The sequence below is a fragment of the Meleagris gallopavo genome, chromosome 2, assembly GCF_000146605.3.
Source record: "Meleagris gallopavo isolate NT-WF06-2002-E0010 breed Aviagen turkey brand Nicholas breeding stock chromosome 2, Turkey_5.1, whole genome shotgun sequence".
NCBI lineage: Eukaryota > Metazoa > Chordata > Aves > Galliformes > Phasianidae > Meleagris > Meleagris gallopavo.
The window spans coordinates 79,189,184-79,207,341 of NC_015012.2; the positions used below are offsets into that span (position 1 = coordinate 79,189,184).

At 38.1% G+C, this 18,158-nt stretch overlaps 1 pseudogene; it reads left to right on the top strand.

The window, feature by feature from the left end:
* Positions 1-18,158, top strand: part of LOC109366372 — a 153,382-nt pseudogene that overhangs the window by 1,589 nt on the left and 133,635 nt on the right.

The window sequence follows — 18,158 nt, forward strand, 5'->3', positions numbered from 1 at the left end:
ACTTGATTACTGAAAATAAATTTATAAGGAGACTAAAGCCAGGAGTACAACTGAAGAGAGACAGAGAACTCAGAAAGTTTTTCTTCTGTGAACTCTGAAGACTGTTATTATGCTTCTAACTTTTTATACTTACATTTGATCCTTGGGGAAGTAAAAATTGTGACTAAAATGAAGAGTTTTAAACTAATTCTGCTTTTAAAATGAAGAGTTTTAAACTAATACTTACATACTTAATACTTAAAGTAATAAAGTTTAAAAGAATATTCAGTACAAAATACTGTATTCCCTATAACCTAAATGACCAGTTAATTTTTGCTAGGAAACCAGTGCTGAAACTTGCTTCCTCCTCCCCTTTCCTCCCCCTTTCCCCCCCCCCAAAAAAAAGCTATAGAAATATTGAATAATTTGCCATGATATTTTAATTTACTTCTTTTTATCTTCTAAGAAGTGCCTAGTGAATCAAATGGTATCTGGAATGTTCCTAGGTGGAAAGTTAGAATGCTGATTAAAAAATAAAATATGAAAAATCAAACATTTGGTTTCATTTTATCATAGAATAAAATCTACATCCTTTGAAATATTACATTTAATATACAAGAGACAGACTTGCCTGTTCTCCAAAACAATCCATACCCCCATGGTTAGGATTTTGGAATAAAGCTTGGAAGATTTTCTCTGAAGTGTATTTTACTGGAAAACAGTAGCTCATTAAAATGGAAAGCAAATCTGTTTATGGCAATGCTGTTGAAACAATTTTCAGACCCAGGGCAACATTTATTTATCATCAAAGAAACAAGTGTTCTTACAAAGAGATCTGAACTTAGTTGTTCTGGGTCCCTAATGAATTCCCATGGAAGGATGACCACTAGATTTAGACCTGATTTCCTACTCTGCAACAGACTTTCCATGTTATCTTCAGTCCAGATTATTTATAGTTGAATGTCTAAGCCCACTACGTATGCACATTTTTTCCAGTTTTGACTGCATAATCTAATCTTATAAAAGAGGACAGAGAACGCCAAAACACAATATGTAAGCATCAATTACAGACCATCAATGGATAAGATAACAATTTGGCATCAATGGATAAGATAACAGCTTGGCATTTACACATTTAGCAGTGATGGGAACAAAAATACTGTGACTGAATACTGATGGCAGAAGTTGCTTGAGAGCATGTGGACAACCAAGATTCAAGTTCACAACGTTCCCAGCCCTGCAGACTCTGGGTTATCTAATTGAGCACCTTAACATAGCTGGCAACTGAGTCTTCTGATCTTTTTACCAGAAAATTAAACTACCTTTTAAAGCTGTTTTACACATTAGCCCATAAGACTGTTCCAGAATCTCACTGATTTGACTGCCAGTTGGCTTTTTTTATACACTAATATAAAGATGTTAATTTACCATTTTACACTCAATTGACAATGTTGTCTTTTGGTTTAAGTACCTTCTTTCTTCACAGGATTTGGTGTGCCTGATGTATGCAGAGCTAGCAATCACACCCACACTAGGCTTTGCTTTTCCTAGGTTAGAACATAAATCTCTTTTACTCTCTCTTTGTAAATAAAGTTTTTTTTTGTTGCAAATTCCAATACCTCTTCTTCACACATATTTCACTATGTTTTTTTCTTTTCCACTACACATTAATACATTAAGTGCATTAATGATTGTCTAAGTTGAGAATCTATGGGTTTCAGAATCTCTTAGCTTTTCCCAACATAGTAAATCATGGTTGTTCTGAGTCTGTATGAAACCTGTTGGTCTGTTGATGGGCCCTGATCTTCACTTTATCCTTGACAGTGGTACCTCCATTGCTCTGGAAAGGTGGAAAAAGCCTTCTGCTTCAGCTGTGTAAGTATGTGCCCTAATTTTCAACTGTCAAATTTAATCCCGTTTCTATTACTTCAGTTTTCAACTCATTTGCTTTTTCCATTAATGTATATATTCACCTGTATTTGATGATACCTTGTGTCATCAACACATTTAATTAGACCACTTTTACAAGTGCCAAGTTCAATACTAAAAATGTTAAATAACTTTGGCTGGAGACTGATCCTTGAGGAGCTCCACTCATAAATTCTTTTCAGCCCCATCTCCCTTTTTAACACATGTTACTTGCGTTTGCCCTCACCAACAAAGTTTTCTGCATGAGTCTTACTTATTTTTATGCTGGGCTACAGGCTCTATCTATCTCTATCACAGTTGTAGTTCTTTATTTGAGCAAGGTGGGACGGTTCGGAGAGGAAGAAAGATTCACAGGTGAGACGAATCCTATTGCTCAGGTAGAAATGGTAATCTAGAAGGCTTTGCTTCAGGTTGCTATTAGAGATTTGGATGCGATCTCCCACATCACAGTAATATACCTGGAAGATTATTAATTGCTCTTCATACTTCCCTTCCTCTTGTTTTTACATAAATATCTGTCTAAGATGGGATGATGGAGCCAGTGTTTAATTCCAGGAGAGTGTTTAGAGCTGTGAAATGCAAGAGAACTGCTGCAAAGGCAAGCAGGGCCCCTAACAGGCTGAATATTCCACTACTCAAACAGCTGTAAGATATGTGGAATGACTATGAGTGCAGTACTTATATAACTCCAAGGATATGTGCCTTAGCTATCCTGTGTGGCAGCTGCTATTCTGCAACAATAAAGTTATTTCCGGTGTGAACTTTCAGACAGGTATTTTTGAATTTATAATCATGTGCTGCATAATACTCAAGTAGTAGCATATGCAGAATCAGAGATACGTTCCAAATTATGTACAGTTCTGCAAGATATTTTTTAATGTCTGATCACTTTCATTGCTTTGTCCTCAAATTTCATACAATATATGCTAATGAAGTAGTAGCATATTTACTACTGGCAGCTGGAAAAGCTACTGATATCTGGTTATATCTCCTTAATTTTCCTCTGTTCTAACATAAGCATTTTTCTAGCATGAATGGATACAGATTTTCCATTAAAAACTGTTAGCAGTGGATGAGTAAATGTCTGCCAATGCTACAGCCAGTTTATGAAGAATCCAGCTTCATGATCTTGCCAACACAGCAATTAGGAACACATGTGCTAGAGAGGGAAGGGAAGCCTATGCGTAGTGATGACAGTCCCATAAGGTCCTATGGCCGCCTTTACAGTCCCAAATTTCAGAGACTTTTACAAACATATCTGCCTATTTTAAAGTTTCTGGTTTGTGTGTTTTAAATCCTCAATACCTCTTTGTATACTATTATTTATAGCTTCTTTAGCTATTTTTGTTAATGTCTTATATAAAAAAAGTCAATTCTCAAATGTTTTAATGTAGGAACACTTAACATATGCTAACTTTGAGGATTTGTATAGATTGTGTCCATATAGCTATCTAGCTGTGTGTATGTGTGTAAATATATACAGAATGAGAGAATGACAACAGCTTTTGGAAGTTTCTATATCTTGGTCACTGTCAGTTTTTACAAATGTGGGAGATGTTTCACTTGCTTAGTTGTCCATGTGAAATTCATTTGACAGTGTGCTCCAACTCCTTCTTAACAAATGCACAAATCACAGAATCATAGAACTATGGGGTTTGAAATTGACTTCTGGAGATCTAGTCCAACTTTCTGCTAAAGCAAGTTCCCTACAGTAGGTTACACAGAAAAGCATCCAGATGGGTCTTGAATATCTCCAGAGAAGGAGACTCTACAACCACAACCTTTCCGGGCAATCTGTTCCTGTGCCTCACAGTAAATTTCTAATCCTCACAGTAAATTTCTAATTCATGTATGGAGCTTCCTGTGTTCCAGTTTGTGCCCACTACCGCTTGCTGCACAACACTGAAATGAGTCTGGCCCCATCCATTTGACTCCCACGCTTCAGTTATTTATAAACAGTGATGAGATCCCCTTTCAGTCAGACAGTGTCAACAGGCTTGCTGAAGTCAAGACAGATAACATCCACTGCTCCTCCTCATCTATTCAGCCAGTTATGATGTCATAGAAGGCAACCCTGCTTGAATATCTGGAGGTTAGTGTAAGGTTTTTTAAAGGGGATCATAAGCTTGAATGTGTGGAAACAAAACTGCTATAAGGTTTAATAATGTTTTGAGCAATTAAAATATATTAATGGTAAACACATACACATATTGTGTCTGTGATTTTAGCATAAAATCAGGACCAAATGGTAATAAAATTATAACAGCAATCAGGGGAAAAAGGATCAACTTTCTAAAGTAGGATTAGAGGATTAGAAACTACTGACCTACAGGCAACTATCCTCTGCCTGTAAGAATAGGGTGGAACAGCTTTTGAAGGAACAACTCAGTTTTCTCTGGGATGGTACTGTCCCTGCAGTGCCAGGGAACAGGCTGTGTCCACACCTGAATCAGGATGGAGTCATAAACACAGATTGTGAGTGCAGAGTCCAGGAGATCCCATGGTGACATGATTCACAGCTTAGAAGGAGTTTCCAGTCCCTTCTGCATTCACTGGACAGGCTGTGTGCTTGCGGCCCTCTGTGCAAAAGTAACATGCTACTGAAGGGTAGCCTGAGATTTGCAAGCTCATATGACACCTCCCTTGTGTCAGACACAAGGCTGCTAGAGCCAGGCTGTTACACCAGTCCTCCTTAATGATCAAGAGGAGGCCAAAGGACAGGCTTCTGTCCTGGCATATGGCTGGCCCCCCAACGCAGCCCATGTACTGCCCAGCCCGTGCTGCTGCCCTCTGCCAGACTCTTCATGGCATAGCTGGAGGAGCAGCTCCTGCCATATTCCATTTCCAATGTGAGCTTGGGGTGGGGACTCTGTCTTCCTTGGGGAATAGAGCTCTGATCTGGGGACAGAAAACAGTCTGGACTATTAGTCTAACAGGCAGAGAATGGTTCTCATTCTGGATTTCAATAGCTTTTGTGGCTTCATTGTGTAAGCTGCCTGCAAGGAAACAATTTAGCAGTCGACTATCTAAATTTAGTGAGAATTCAGTGCTACAGAGAGAAGGCCTCATAACATAGGCAAACTCTGGGTTGAGGATATCTACCTCAGAGTGCACAGTGTCAGAGCCACTACTGCTGCCGAGGTATGCTGCAGCAAAAAGCTCAATATTTGCAATGACTTTCTTTAGTCAGTTCGTGATATTAAGTACTGTGTTTAAAAGTGAAATCTTACTGTGAAGACACTTAAATTATTTTAATACGAGTATTTTAAATTACTCGTATAAAAAAAGAAAAAACTTTACATTGATAACACTCACCATCATACTCTGCTCATTCATTTGGGGCCCTGAGCAGATAAGAAATGCCCACAGTACGCTGAACTACAGAACCACAATATTTTAGTTAGAATGAGCGCTGCCAGAAGTCCTCTGACATCTAGTGTCTAAAGTTTGGTATGAATTGTAAATCCCACAAGGGATGAAGGCAAACTTATGTTTTTAAGTCTTGGCACACCGTCAACAAGATGCTGTTCTATTACGACACTGCAGCTGAGTGGTTGGGGTCAGAATTTCATTTAGGCAAAGTCATTGTTGGATAACTGCCCATTCAGCTTCATTCATTCGCATACAGTATGTATGCATATAATGCATTTCAAGGCCTCTGTAACATGGACTTGAAACCAGGAGAGACAACAGTAAGGATTTAACCAACCAGCATAGCTAGTTCTTTTCCCAGTCTCTGAAGTCTATCCAGAAGACACAGCCAGACATGTCTTGAAGAAAGTGCCCATGAAATGAAAAAGGATGGAGAGAGAAGGATTTTTCAGAACACCAGTTAAGAAGAAAGTCTAATTTACATATGGGACTAAGGACTCTACAGATGTGTATGGGATGAAAACATAGCTTCAGGCATACATTTCTTAGGAAATCACTAACTTCCAGCGTGGCCCCTGATATTGGTCTGTTAGATACAAGAGCCCTGAACCTCTACTTCCTGTTCCCATGATGTTCTTCTGATATTTTAAGAATAAGAATTGATAATATTCTTGGACATGGATCCTAACAACAAAAACATATGTAAATGCAAAATTAAGATTCTTGTAAGATGGAGTTTTAAAATTCTCCTTCAGGGTGGAAGTATGCTATGAAGTACAGTGCTGTGCAAAGCAGAGATCTGAGGAGCTGACAGAGCTGGGACTGTTCAGCCTGCAGAAGAGGAAGCTTAAGGGGGTTTCCTCACTATGATAGTGGAGGAGAAGATGGAGACAGGCTCTTCTCTCTCTTCTCTCCACTGACTGGAGAGAAGGCATTTGGCACTGAGATGCAGGGAATTTCACTTAGAAAACTTTTGTCTTTTATTGTGAGGGTGACTGAGCATTGGCACAGGTTGTTCAGAGAGAGAGTGGAGTCTCCAGCCTTGGAAATACTTAGAATACAGTCCTGGGCAACATGCTCTAGCTGATCCTGTGTGAGCAGAGGCCTGGTCAAGATCTCTAGAGGTGCCCTTGCACCTCAGGTTGGCTCTGCTATCTAAACTCACAGTGGTTCAGCGACTGTAGGATGAAGGAGCAAGACTCTGTGGTGCAGTTTTCTCAGACTGTTCAGCCACATTAGTTTTTCTTTGGTGCTACCTAACAGTTTTGCAACTTCTGACTTCCAAACTGATGTCTCTGCATGTTGCTACATTAGGACATTCAGATCTACTACATTTTTCTGTGTCTTTGCTAAGAGCTAGTGTCCTAAATTCTGTGCCTGAAAAATGGTCTTCAACTTGAGGTTTTTCCTCTAATTTTAACAGCTCTCAAATTTTGGATGGCGTTCTGAAAGTCCAGATCTCCTATGCTGGAGACTAGGAAACTTGGCACTTGGAAAAAACATTGCCCAAATGTAGTATAAGTGTCTGATCATGATACAATTAGTAAAATCATTTTTGTTGACAAGACTACAAAACACACATTTGACGTGGTTTCTCCATTACAGAAACCTCACTCTTTGCTGCTGAAATGTCAGCCAAGTATTATGAAGTGATATCTTCCTATTGGAGCTGGATTTTTAAAATAAGCACTCTTTCTATTAATCAGTTTTATGTGAACATCAGAAATTACCAAAATAAATATTTTACTTAACTTGGGAAAATTTAGAAAATAGAAATAATTTTGCTTAACAGCTCTGTGGTATACCTTGGATATGCTTACAGCACATTAAGAATATGGAGTGAAACCCTACCCTTGCTGAAGTCACAGGCCAGAGTTTTATGCATGAACTGTAAGTGGCAAGACTGAAAAGTCGTAAATATTCAAGTTGTTTAGAATTAATGATGGAGCAAGGATATACAAAATGCTAGTTTTCAGACACTTTTTTGAGAATTTTGACAACTCTTTTAAGAGGTACACTCCTTTTAACTAGTTCATAAATTTCGGCCTTAATTTTTATCTCACTGTAACTTTGAATAGAATGGGTTTTGCTATGTCATCAAGTTTAGTTTTATCTTGTTACAAATGACCACTTTATAATAATCCTCTTTCTTTATTTATCCAGTGATATCCTAAATAAGTTATGCTTCTTACTTTGGTTAATCTAAAGAAAAAACTGTCAGTTTATCTATTTACCCAACTAGTACTGATGTATTTTAAGTGCATTATGTCACTTCAACAGTAGAACACTGGTAGAACTCAAAAAGCAAATTGGCTAGAATAACACAGCCTAGTACTAAATTAATAGATGAGTGCTACCCTTGTAAATCAGAAGCTTTTCTCCAGTGAGACTGGATGCAGCTGTGAATAAACAGGAAAGTTCTGCAGCTGCTCTCCCATCAGGTGATCTAGTCAGTGGGCGCACTTGCTGACATTAATGGATGAAAGTTTCTCGTAGTCATTAACATAAATCTGTTGCTGGAACTCAGTACCAGGTTTAAGTAAATTATTGCTTTCAGGCCATCACTGTGGTATTAATGAAAAAATTTATGACTTACATAAAATTTATTTTTGTTAAGGAAAAACTTTTAAACAGCATCAGGGTATTTTTGGAGTGGGAAATATTGCTGCTTACAAGTTGATACCCACAAAGTATCTGCTGATTTTTGTTAACATCATGTGGTATGTCCATAATCACAGAATTGCAGGGGTTAGAAAGGACCTCAAGAGATCAGGAGGAGTCCAACTCCTCTGCTAAATCAGGTACCCTACACACAGGTAGGCATCCAGACAGGTCTTGAATATCTCCATCGAAAGAGGCTCCACAAAGTCTCTGGGCAACCTATTTCAGGGCTCTGTTACTCTTATCACAAAGAAGTTCTGCATGTCAATATGCTCCAGTTTTAGATCATTGCTCCTTGTCCTATTGCTGTGCACCACCAAGAAGAGCCTGGCATCATCCATTTGCCTTCTATCTTCCTTTAGATATTTATAAATATTAATCAGATTTCCCGTCAGTCTTTTTTTCCCCAGGATGAACAGACCCAGGTTACTTTCCCTTTTCTCATAAGGGAGATGCTCCAGGCCCTTTATCATCTCTGTGGCCCTCCACTGGACTCCTTCTAGGAGACCTCAGTCTTTTTTGAACTGGAACTGGACACAGTACCATATGTTCTTAGAAAGTACTCACCAGCTTGTGTGTGAGTATTTTCATGATGTATCAGTAGCATGATCATCTGAAATGCAGATCGAAGCCCAGACTGACAGGTTTTGTGGAAACAAATCTCTAAGAGGCTGTATATATTTATATACCTGTATGCTGCTAAAGAAACCTTAAGCAATGTCAACAAAAGGGGGAAAAAAAGGAGATATATTCACAGGGTTAACACATTAAATGTCTGGTAGATTAAATTGTTATGAATCTGTGAAACAAACCATGTTTAGAATAAGCGCCTTTATTAGCAAGGCGTCTCTGGAGATCTGAGGCATCTTTCTGAACCAGGTCAAGAGCAAAACTTGCATCTGTCATTTCTGTCTTGAAGGTATTTAATTTATACAAATATGTTCTTTCCCAAAATGCTGTCACTCTGAAATAATTCCAAAGAATTTCCTTTTGCTCACCTTCTTGCTCTGATCCTTGTGGTTAAGTACAAGATTTTTCTTTCAGGCTTTGGCAGCCTGCAATGATGCAAATGGACACATTCCTGAGCATTTCACTGACCTTATGGCTGTCTGGATTTCTGTGTTTAAGAGACAGAGAAAAGGAACTACAAGGACTGTGCACAAACTTTTCTGTGCATGGTTAATGAACTATGGTCAATTAGTTATTAATGGCTACAGTTTATCTTTTCATTCTCTAGATAGCTTTGCAGTTACTTCAGACTATAAAAGATGCATTTTTAAAAAATTTTGCTTGTAATATGTGTGTGCATCTAGTCAGATATACATTTGCAGTTCACCTTCAAAGAGCAGCGAATGAAAACCATCAGAACAAACTTTATTGATCTCATAGCCTCAGCTTGATTAACAAATTGCTGCCAAAGTAATATCCCAAAGCTAAGCAAAAGGTGGAAAGGAAGTTCCCAGATATACTCCTTGTAAAAGCATGAGGCTAATGTAACCCAAAGGGATTGAAGATAGTTCTAACGATGGCATGATGTGGCTTCTAGGATGAAAAGCAGTTTGTGAAGAATTTGGATAGGGGGAGAGAGAGAAGTGAGAGAAAGATATGAAATCTAATGATGGGCAAAAGTTTTAGAGTTTTCTTTTCTCTACATTGTGCATTCAAAGCAGATGTTGTAGTGTACACCTGCACTAATGGTGTTCTTTAACCTTGCTTTTCCTACACAAACAAATCTCAAAATCAAACTGTTCCTCAGACCAGGATAGATATCCAATTTGAGTGCTGCTGGTTTTGGTAAAGCTGTTAATGCATTCTAATGTGGATGCACTAAACAAAATTTTCTTAGAATTTCCAGAACAGACCAACTCCTCCCACAGTTCACTGGGAAATAACAGTGGTTCAGCATATCAATACGGGAAACATCCCCAGAAATCCTGTCAGTGCATCTGTATGACAACAGTACTGGTGAGGTCAAGTCTAGTGCATTAAAAAATATGCCAGTAACTTACAAGCTCGGCAGTCATGCCATAACTTCATTGGGGCAGAATTGGCAAATACTGCTAGTGAAGTATGAAGGAGAACTGTAAAATTTGTTCTGATTAGGTGAGGCCTGTCTCTTTTCAGTGGTACATGGAGACAGGACAAGGGGAAACGGACATAAGCTGCAGCATAGGAAGTTTTGCACAAATGTGCATAAGAACTTCTTTACGGTGAGGGTGACGGAGCACTGGAACAGGCTGCCCAGGGAGGTTGTGGAGTCTCCTTCTCTGGAGACATTCAAGTCTCTCCTGGACGCCTACCTGTGCGACCTGGTGTAGGGAACCTGCTTTGGCAGGGGGGTTGGTCTCGATGATCTCTAGAGGTCCCTTCCAACCCCTACAATTCTGTGATTCTGTGATTCTGTGATTATGTTGTTAACAAACAAAAAGGCAGGAAAGTAATGGTAGATATTGTTGGGGATGAGTTTGTGAAAAATATGATAACTGTTGTGTTCTTAAATGCTATTGAACAGGTTTTCACTTATTGTAGTTTAATAATGCTCTGGTCACTTATTTTAAACCTTTTTCAGTAAAGGAGAAAATCTGGTGTTAATACCAAACAAACTAGAATATGAAAGCAAAAAAAAACAACAACAGTATTTATATAGGTGCAGCATAGGGATAAGATTTTGAATAATGGGTCCAGATTTAGATTCTGATTTTGTTACCAAGGTTAAGTGCCCTTATTCTCAAATATCCCCACTACACAACACATCTTCCTTGTGTCAAAGCCACAAAAGGTTTTAGTGCATTGCATCTCAAGCATATTACTTATCAATTGCTTCCATATTTTCTTCAGTAATTACAGAACAGTTTGGATTGGAAAGAACCCATAAATACCATCTATTCCAAACACCCTGCAATGAGAAAGGATGTCTTTCACTAGGTCATTTTCCTCAAAATCTCTCCAAATCATCTTTAAACATTACCCATGATAGAGTATCCGGAACATCTCAGAGCAGCTTGTTTCAGAGCCTCACCATCCTCCTTTTGAAAACTCCTCCTCAGCATATCTGAATATGCATCAAAGTTCTTGTGAAACTCTTTCAGCCCTTACTGAGAGATGTCTTTACTTGTGCAGATGTTGTGATGTGCCTTTGCCACTTATCAGATTTCATAATGCACCCAAGGGATAAAGGGGGAGCTAGTACCTGAATATGTCAGCCAGGGACTCACGTAGTTCAAAATCTTTCCACCCACTATGAAGAATGTTATGTGTCTCTGTGTGACTCAGCTCATTATCTTCTGTTCAGCTGGTTGCAGAATATGACTCTCCCTCTTTTGTAAACACTGTGTTTCCAATTTTTATATTTGTATATTTTTGCATTTGTCACTGAGTACATCTGTTATGTTAATGGATAAAAAAAATTATTGTGGTACCTCAAACAAACCAGAGGTGTTCCACAGGAAAATGACAGACATGCTAGCAGATGAAAATGATGCCAGAACTTGGACTATGGCTCTGAATCAGCAGGAGGAGCATACTAAATAGCATTCAAATTATGGCAAGGACATAAAAAAGGAAAATGTTGTTCTTGCAAGAATGGAACTTACATTTGGTGAATAGTGTAGTGCAAATTAACTGAAAAATGTATTAGTCTGACTAAACAACAAAGTAGAGACTAACACAAATGCTAGTATTTCAGATATCGAGACCAAAAGTAGAGGAATTACTGGAAAAGTCTACATTCTTCCATATTACAATCACACACTTCTTCACAATAAAGTGTTTCCTGATATTCAAAGGGAACCAGCTGTGTTTCAGTTTTTGCCCATTGGACATCACAGAAATGAGCCTGGCTCCATCTTCTTTACTCCCTCCTATAAAATACCATCCTTTATGGCAGTGTACAATCTTGGAATGATGTATCCTTGCTAACTGAACAACACAGCTCAATTACTGCTGATGGTTAATAAATACCCAGAAGTTTATAAGAAGATACCACTAAGTATGTGATTCTTGACTTTTCATTCAAAATCACATCCAAAGTGACTAACCAAACTATGTGCTGTACTCTTTAGTTTGGGAACATTTTGTTTTCTTTGTCAGTGTAACATAGCAGGTATCAAGGACATTTTGGATGTTTTCAACTGCCCCATTTTCCTTGCCTGAAATGTGGTTTCTTTAGCAACAAGATATTATGAAAATCTCTTATTTCAGAGAAATTGTCCACAAAGACAAGGAAAAGAGCCAAAGAACAGTGTTTCATTGATATATTTACCATAGCCCATAGAAAATGGAGTGGAAGAGAACATTGTGGTCACTGAATCCTTAACCACAAGAAGACGAACTATGCGCAAAACATTCTACGATTGTCTAATGTTGGTCTTCAAAGTATCCAGTGACAGAGTCTACGATGTCCTGGGACAGGTTGTTCTAGTCCTCCTTCTGCTTTCTGACATTTTTGTTTCTTGGGTGTCAGCTACAGCACCAACAAACTATACAAAAGACAGAGGGAACAGTTTGTACTATTTATTACCTTTTACGTATTTAAAGAGTGTTATCATCTCTACCAGCCACCCCTTTTCCAGTCTTAACACTCCAAATTCCTTCAGTGTACATTTTCCATACATCATGCCTTCTACACCTCTAGTAATTCTTCTTCTTTGTAGTTTTTCCAACTGGTCTATGTATTCCTTGAAACAAAAGACCTGAAAAAAAAACCACCGTGTTCCTCCTGTGGTCATACTGACCAGACATACCTTACAGACAAAATTTCTATTTGTAATTGCCTTTGTCTCCAGCTAAATGGCACTTCTGTTTCATACATGGTTTGTAAACTATTGTAACCCTCTGAATTTTTCCTGAAGAATTGCTACTCAACAGGTTGATCACATCATTTGCACAGAATATTCTACCTACCTATGTCTACTGGACTACATCCTAATTTTTGGACTTTGTTTCCAGTTTTTGAGGTTTGTACTACTGCCTTCCATTGTGCTTGAGGGTGTTCATGCTTTGGTATCGTCTGTGAAAAAGGATAATATCTATCTGAATCAAAACACTACTTACAATAACCACTTAGTCTTGCACTAATTTTACTATAGCTCGCTAAGACCATATTTCTTAAAACTGCTTATGAGGATGTTATATGAGAAGGTGTCAAAATTCTGACTATAGTTGAGAGATATCTGGCACCTATTGTCCACAAGGCCTCCTAATCTGTCATAAGTAGAAGTAAAGCTATTTTGGAGAGGTTTATTCTCAACAAAATCATGTTGGCTTTTACTCACCTCCCTGTTATCTTCCAAGTGCTTACAAATAGTTCAGTTGATTATTGTTCCAGAACTTTTTCCAGGAACTGAGGTTAAGATGACTCTTCTGCAATCCCTCACTCTTTCTTTTTCCCTTTTCTGAAGATAGGCTCTGTATTTGCCATTTTCCAGGCCCTCAAAACTTCACCATTTTCCTGGTGGGTTAACAAGACAACTACTAGTAGCCTGGAAATTATTTCAATCAATTTTATAAGTGGCCTTAGGTAAATTACAGCAGAGACAGTTAATTTGACAACATTTTAGTTGCATGAGTGATCTTCAATTTATTTTTCCTATTTGTTGTTGAACTCCTATCTTTTTATTACCAATATTACTTGCGACACCATTCTGACCACAGTTAATTTTTGAATGACGAAGCTGCCACCATTCATAAAATTTTCACAATGCTTCCCTCTCCTTCAAATGTCTCAGAAGAGATAACAAAACATAACCATTTTATGAATAAATTGATCAATTCTAACGTCATTTACAACAGACTAAATCAAGAGGCATGCTTTTCAAGTAATTGCTGTTGAGGTGGGAGAAGGCAGAAAGAGATATCAGAGGAAATAAACTAATCTGAATAAGAATTCCCAGAGCTCTGAAAGCATGTATTTCATTAAATTAAGTTTCACTGTTGATCAACGAATTATTATTATGGTAAGCAGTTTGTGTCAATTTGCAGCTTTTACAGTGATAAGTATTGTAACAACTCTGCAAAACTGCTAAATAAAAGGAAAATGTATTAAGCATACTTAGAATGTATCTCCTGGACTTCATGAAGAAGTGCTCCCTATTTTTGTACTTTAAAAAGTAGGTTTTCAAAAATAATATTTCCAAAAGTTAGAGGAATAATGTAGTGTAAGCCAACTTTTACAGGATCCATAAATCCTTGCATAAATTTTTCTGATGGGAAAATCTTTAAATCTTCAGCTTCTAGGAAAAGAAAGAATGTTGATTCTGGCACAGCACTTACTGTTAACCATCTATCTATCTATCATTTTTCATGAGTTACCAAAGATGAAGCATTAAGCATGCATGTTCAAATTCCTGATTGTGGAGATTTATAAGAATATGACAGGTTTATTTAGAGAATTTTAGATTCACTATCATATCATTTACCTAGTGGAGAAGCCTTAATTGATAAGTCATTTACATTCACAGATGCACCATTCACATCCTAACCAGGCTTTCATTTATTAATATACCTATTTATTCAAAATTTAATCTGTTGTAGGGTTAAAATCTGCTTTTGGGACTCAAATCAACTAAAGCTTACCTACATGTGAATAGTCACAGTTTTATATTACATCAGGCATTTGCTAGCCTTGGAAACACGCTCACGGTTTTTTTACTTGCCCCAGCTGGAAGTGACTGCATCAAATGATGCAGGAGAGCCACACTGGGCAGTGGCAACAGGGAGTTACAGCTGCCCTTTTCCTTCTCATTGTACAAGACTGCCCTCCTCCTCATTCATCCAATTGTTTATTCCTTTAGTGTTAATGACTGGATCTGTCCTCTTCTCTGTAATGATGATTATAGCCTAGCTATATTTCCTTGGGAAATAAGAGCTCTGAGACTGAATCTCTCAAAAATATATCAGATCTGACCTTTGAATGATGGGCTTAACCATGAAGCTATTCAACAAAACAGGACCCTACATTCACTTCTTCAGAAGATGATGCCCAGCTCCAGGGCATCCAGTTTCTGTCTTTGCCTAGCATTTCCAGATGATTACCTTTAAAAATGTCTTTTCCAATGGAGAGAAATACATATCTGCTTTTCAGTTTGAATCTCATGTATTTAAATACTTAAAGATTTAAATAAATCGACTGAAGAACTGATCTCCAGTCACCTGCAGTCTTGGACATTTCAGATGTGTGCTATGTATTGCCCATAAAAAAGGATCAGCTAGGATCTCTGCCAGTAAAACTTCTTATTGTGTCAGATCATGTTCAGGAACTCTGAATTTCCAAGATTCACATTTCACAAGAAATTCTACCATACAGAGGAGGTGGGGATTTCTATGCTTCCAGCATCTACCATCTGGTCCCAGAGCCAAGGGTGCTCCAAGCTTCCGGGCATTTTCTTACACAAACAGAAATATACCATGGAAATATTTTTTCATGTAGTTTTCTTTTTATTTAGAGAGAAGATCTTAAAAACTATGAAACAAAAACAGTAGAAAGGTTTCCCAAGAGAAGAAAATTTTAAATTTTTATTAATACTACTTGGATGTAGACTGAGCAAACATCTAAGGGATTAAAGGTCTGGAAGGACTATTGGGCTGTCTGGCATACTAAACTTCCTGATATTTAGAGATTTATAATGTTGCAAACATAAACTATTTATGTGAAAATTTCTTCACCTATCTACCTTTGACTGAATAGTTTTAGAAAATATTCAGTAAAACAGTTCAACTGATGACGATAAATACTTAGAAAAAGTACCAATTTATATAAATAAAGGAAAAATCAATTGAAAAACCTTCACTCATTCCTTACGATCTTCAAATTTAGCATAGTCTCTGAAAAAATTCCTCTGTAGTGCAGAGAAGGAAGAGGGGAAGAGGTAAACACAGGCAGAGGTGGGCTGCTGTTTTTTGAATTAGCAGGGTCTCCTATGGCTGGCATTAAGCCAGAGCTAAGAAGCTTAATCAGGCTGGAGCTGAGTCCTGTTGAGCTAGCTGGATCTTTGAATCAAGCTTCCAAGCATCTTCAAGCATGGCAATGCATACACTCAAGTCATGGTTCCGTGCCTTTGCAAACTGTTTTGCCCAATGTAATTTTCCCCAAAGCCTGGAATATTCAGAAGCTCAACAAGAATAGCTAAGAGCTCCAGGACTGAGCTCTGGTCTGTCACAATGTATTTGGTATATAGAAACAAGAAGCTCAGCAAGGAAGTTTCTGCCAGATTCTGGCCTGGACAGCATGTTCTACTTCTATTATCCAGGATAACTCAATCTCATAACATATTAGATAATAGAGAATTGACTATGGAGACATGAAATTAATTTCTTGCTCCATGCTACTACTTCAAGAAGAGTAGTAGAGCAGCAGTAGTTTAATTTATGATCTTATGATTCAGCACTGGAAAGTACTTACTGTGTCTTTGATTCAAGTCTCTCACTATTTCAGAAACCCTGTACATAGATTTATTTAAAAATTGTTTCAATTCCTGCCCATACTATAGCTCCAGGAAAGTAATTACAGCATAGCACTGATTTGATTATTTGAATTATTATGATTTCCAGACAAAGTTCCTGGCTTGTTCATGCATGATGGCCTTTCTGCTAACATTGCTATTTAATATCCTTTCCCCTTCCACAGTGCTTAATCTCTTGATGTATTCATAGTAAGTAATTAAAAGAACAAAACAAACAACTACATAGATCACTTCAAAAGTAATGCCTCCTATTTGTTTCTATGAAAGCTACAACAGATACAAAAAGCACAATAACAGTATTTGAAAGAGCAAATTATCCGCTACAGAACACTATTTTTCAGCATAGTGACCACCATCGGCTCTGCGTTTTCACCAGTGATGAACAAGAACCTGTATGCTGTGCTTATAAAAACCTGCATCAGAGGAGGTGACCCACTGTTTCACAGCTGCGGTGGTGTCATCATTGCGAGGAAAATGATACCCATGAAGTTTACCTTTCACTGGCCAGGACAGATGGAAATCAGAAGGGACCAAATCCAGACTATACAGTTAGTATGGTAGGACAGCCAAGCCAGCACTGGAAAGATGTTCCACAGTCCTCAAACTGATATGGGAACCGATGTTATCATGCTGCAAGATAAAGATTGTACTGTATTCTTCTGTGGCCTGACTCTGGAAGATCAAGCCCTCAGCTTAGTCAGTGGCATGATATAGAAGTCAGAGTTGATGGTTTATCTAGGTTCCAGAGAATTGAGAAGGATCACTCCTTTCCTGTACAAAAACATAGTGCACATCACCATACCCACTGAGGGCTGTGTCTTGAACTTTTTCTTCAATGGAGAATTCACCTGTCGTCACTCCATGGACTGCTGTTTTGACTCCCGCTCATGATGGTGACATAATGTCTCATCACCAGTAATGATTTCATCCAAGAAACTCTTACCTTCAGCCTCATATGGGTTCAATGTGTGAGCATTCACAGCACTAACCTGGAGCAAACTTTGCACCATTGTTTCCAGTGCATTGAAATTGTTATTCAGCTCCAAACACAGTTCCCTGGTTGTAATCCATGATTTGTGTGGATGAGCAGATTGAGACACTCTTCATTTCATGGTGACAGCTGCGCATGGCCATCTGGAACATGGCTTGTCTTTTATGTGGCTGTTGCCACTGCTGAAATGCACCACCCACTGTGCTCACATCCAATGTTTTGTCTCCTTCGGCAAGCATCAATGAATGCCAGTGAGTGCCATTTTTTCTGCATGGAGGAATTCAGTGGCAAACCTTAGCTTCATTTGCAGTTCCATGACAGGTGTCAAGTTGTCAGACTGCCTCTCTTCTGCCATCTGTCACACAGCAACATGTAACAGAATATGGAGGGAAAGGTCCAGGTAATTTACGTCTGTTTCTTGGTAGATGATGTCAGTTACTCAGTGGTCAGTGAGAATGATTTGTAAGTTGGTGATATTTGGGACACATTATATAGATTTTCTTCACTGTTTGGGATTGAAACCGTAAGCCAAATAACCCTCAAGCAGGATAAGGTCACCTGTTGATCACCCCTATTCTATGTTTTCAAAAAAAACCTTTGCAAGTTTCCAGGCTTTGCAAGAGTTGAAATCACATGCAGGGAAGAAAGAAACTTCTGTCTCAGAACTGTTACAGTGTGATCCTTTAGCAATATAATTTATGATAGATAATATCATTTATCACACTAATAGTGTGCCTTTTTTTTTTTTTTCCCCCAAATATTGAAGA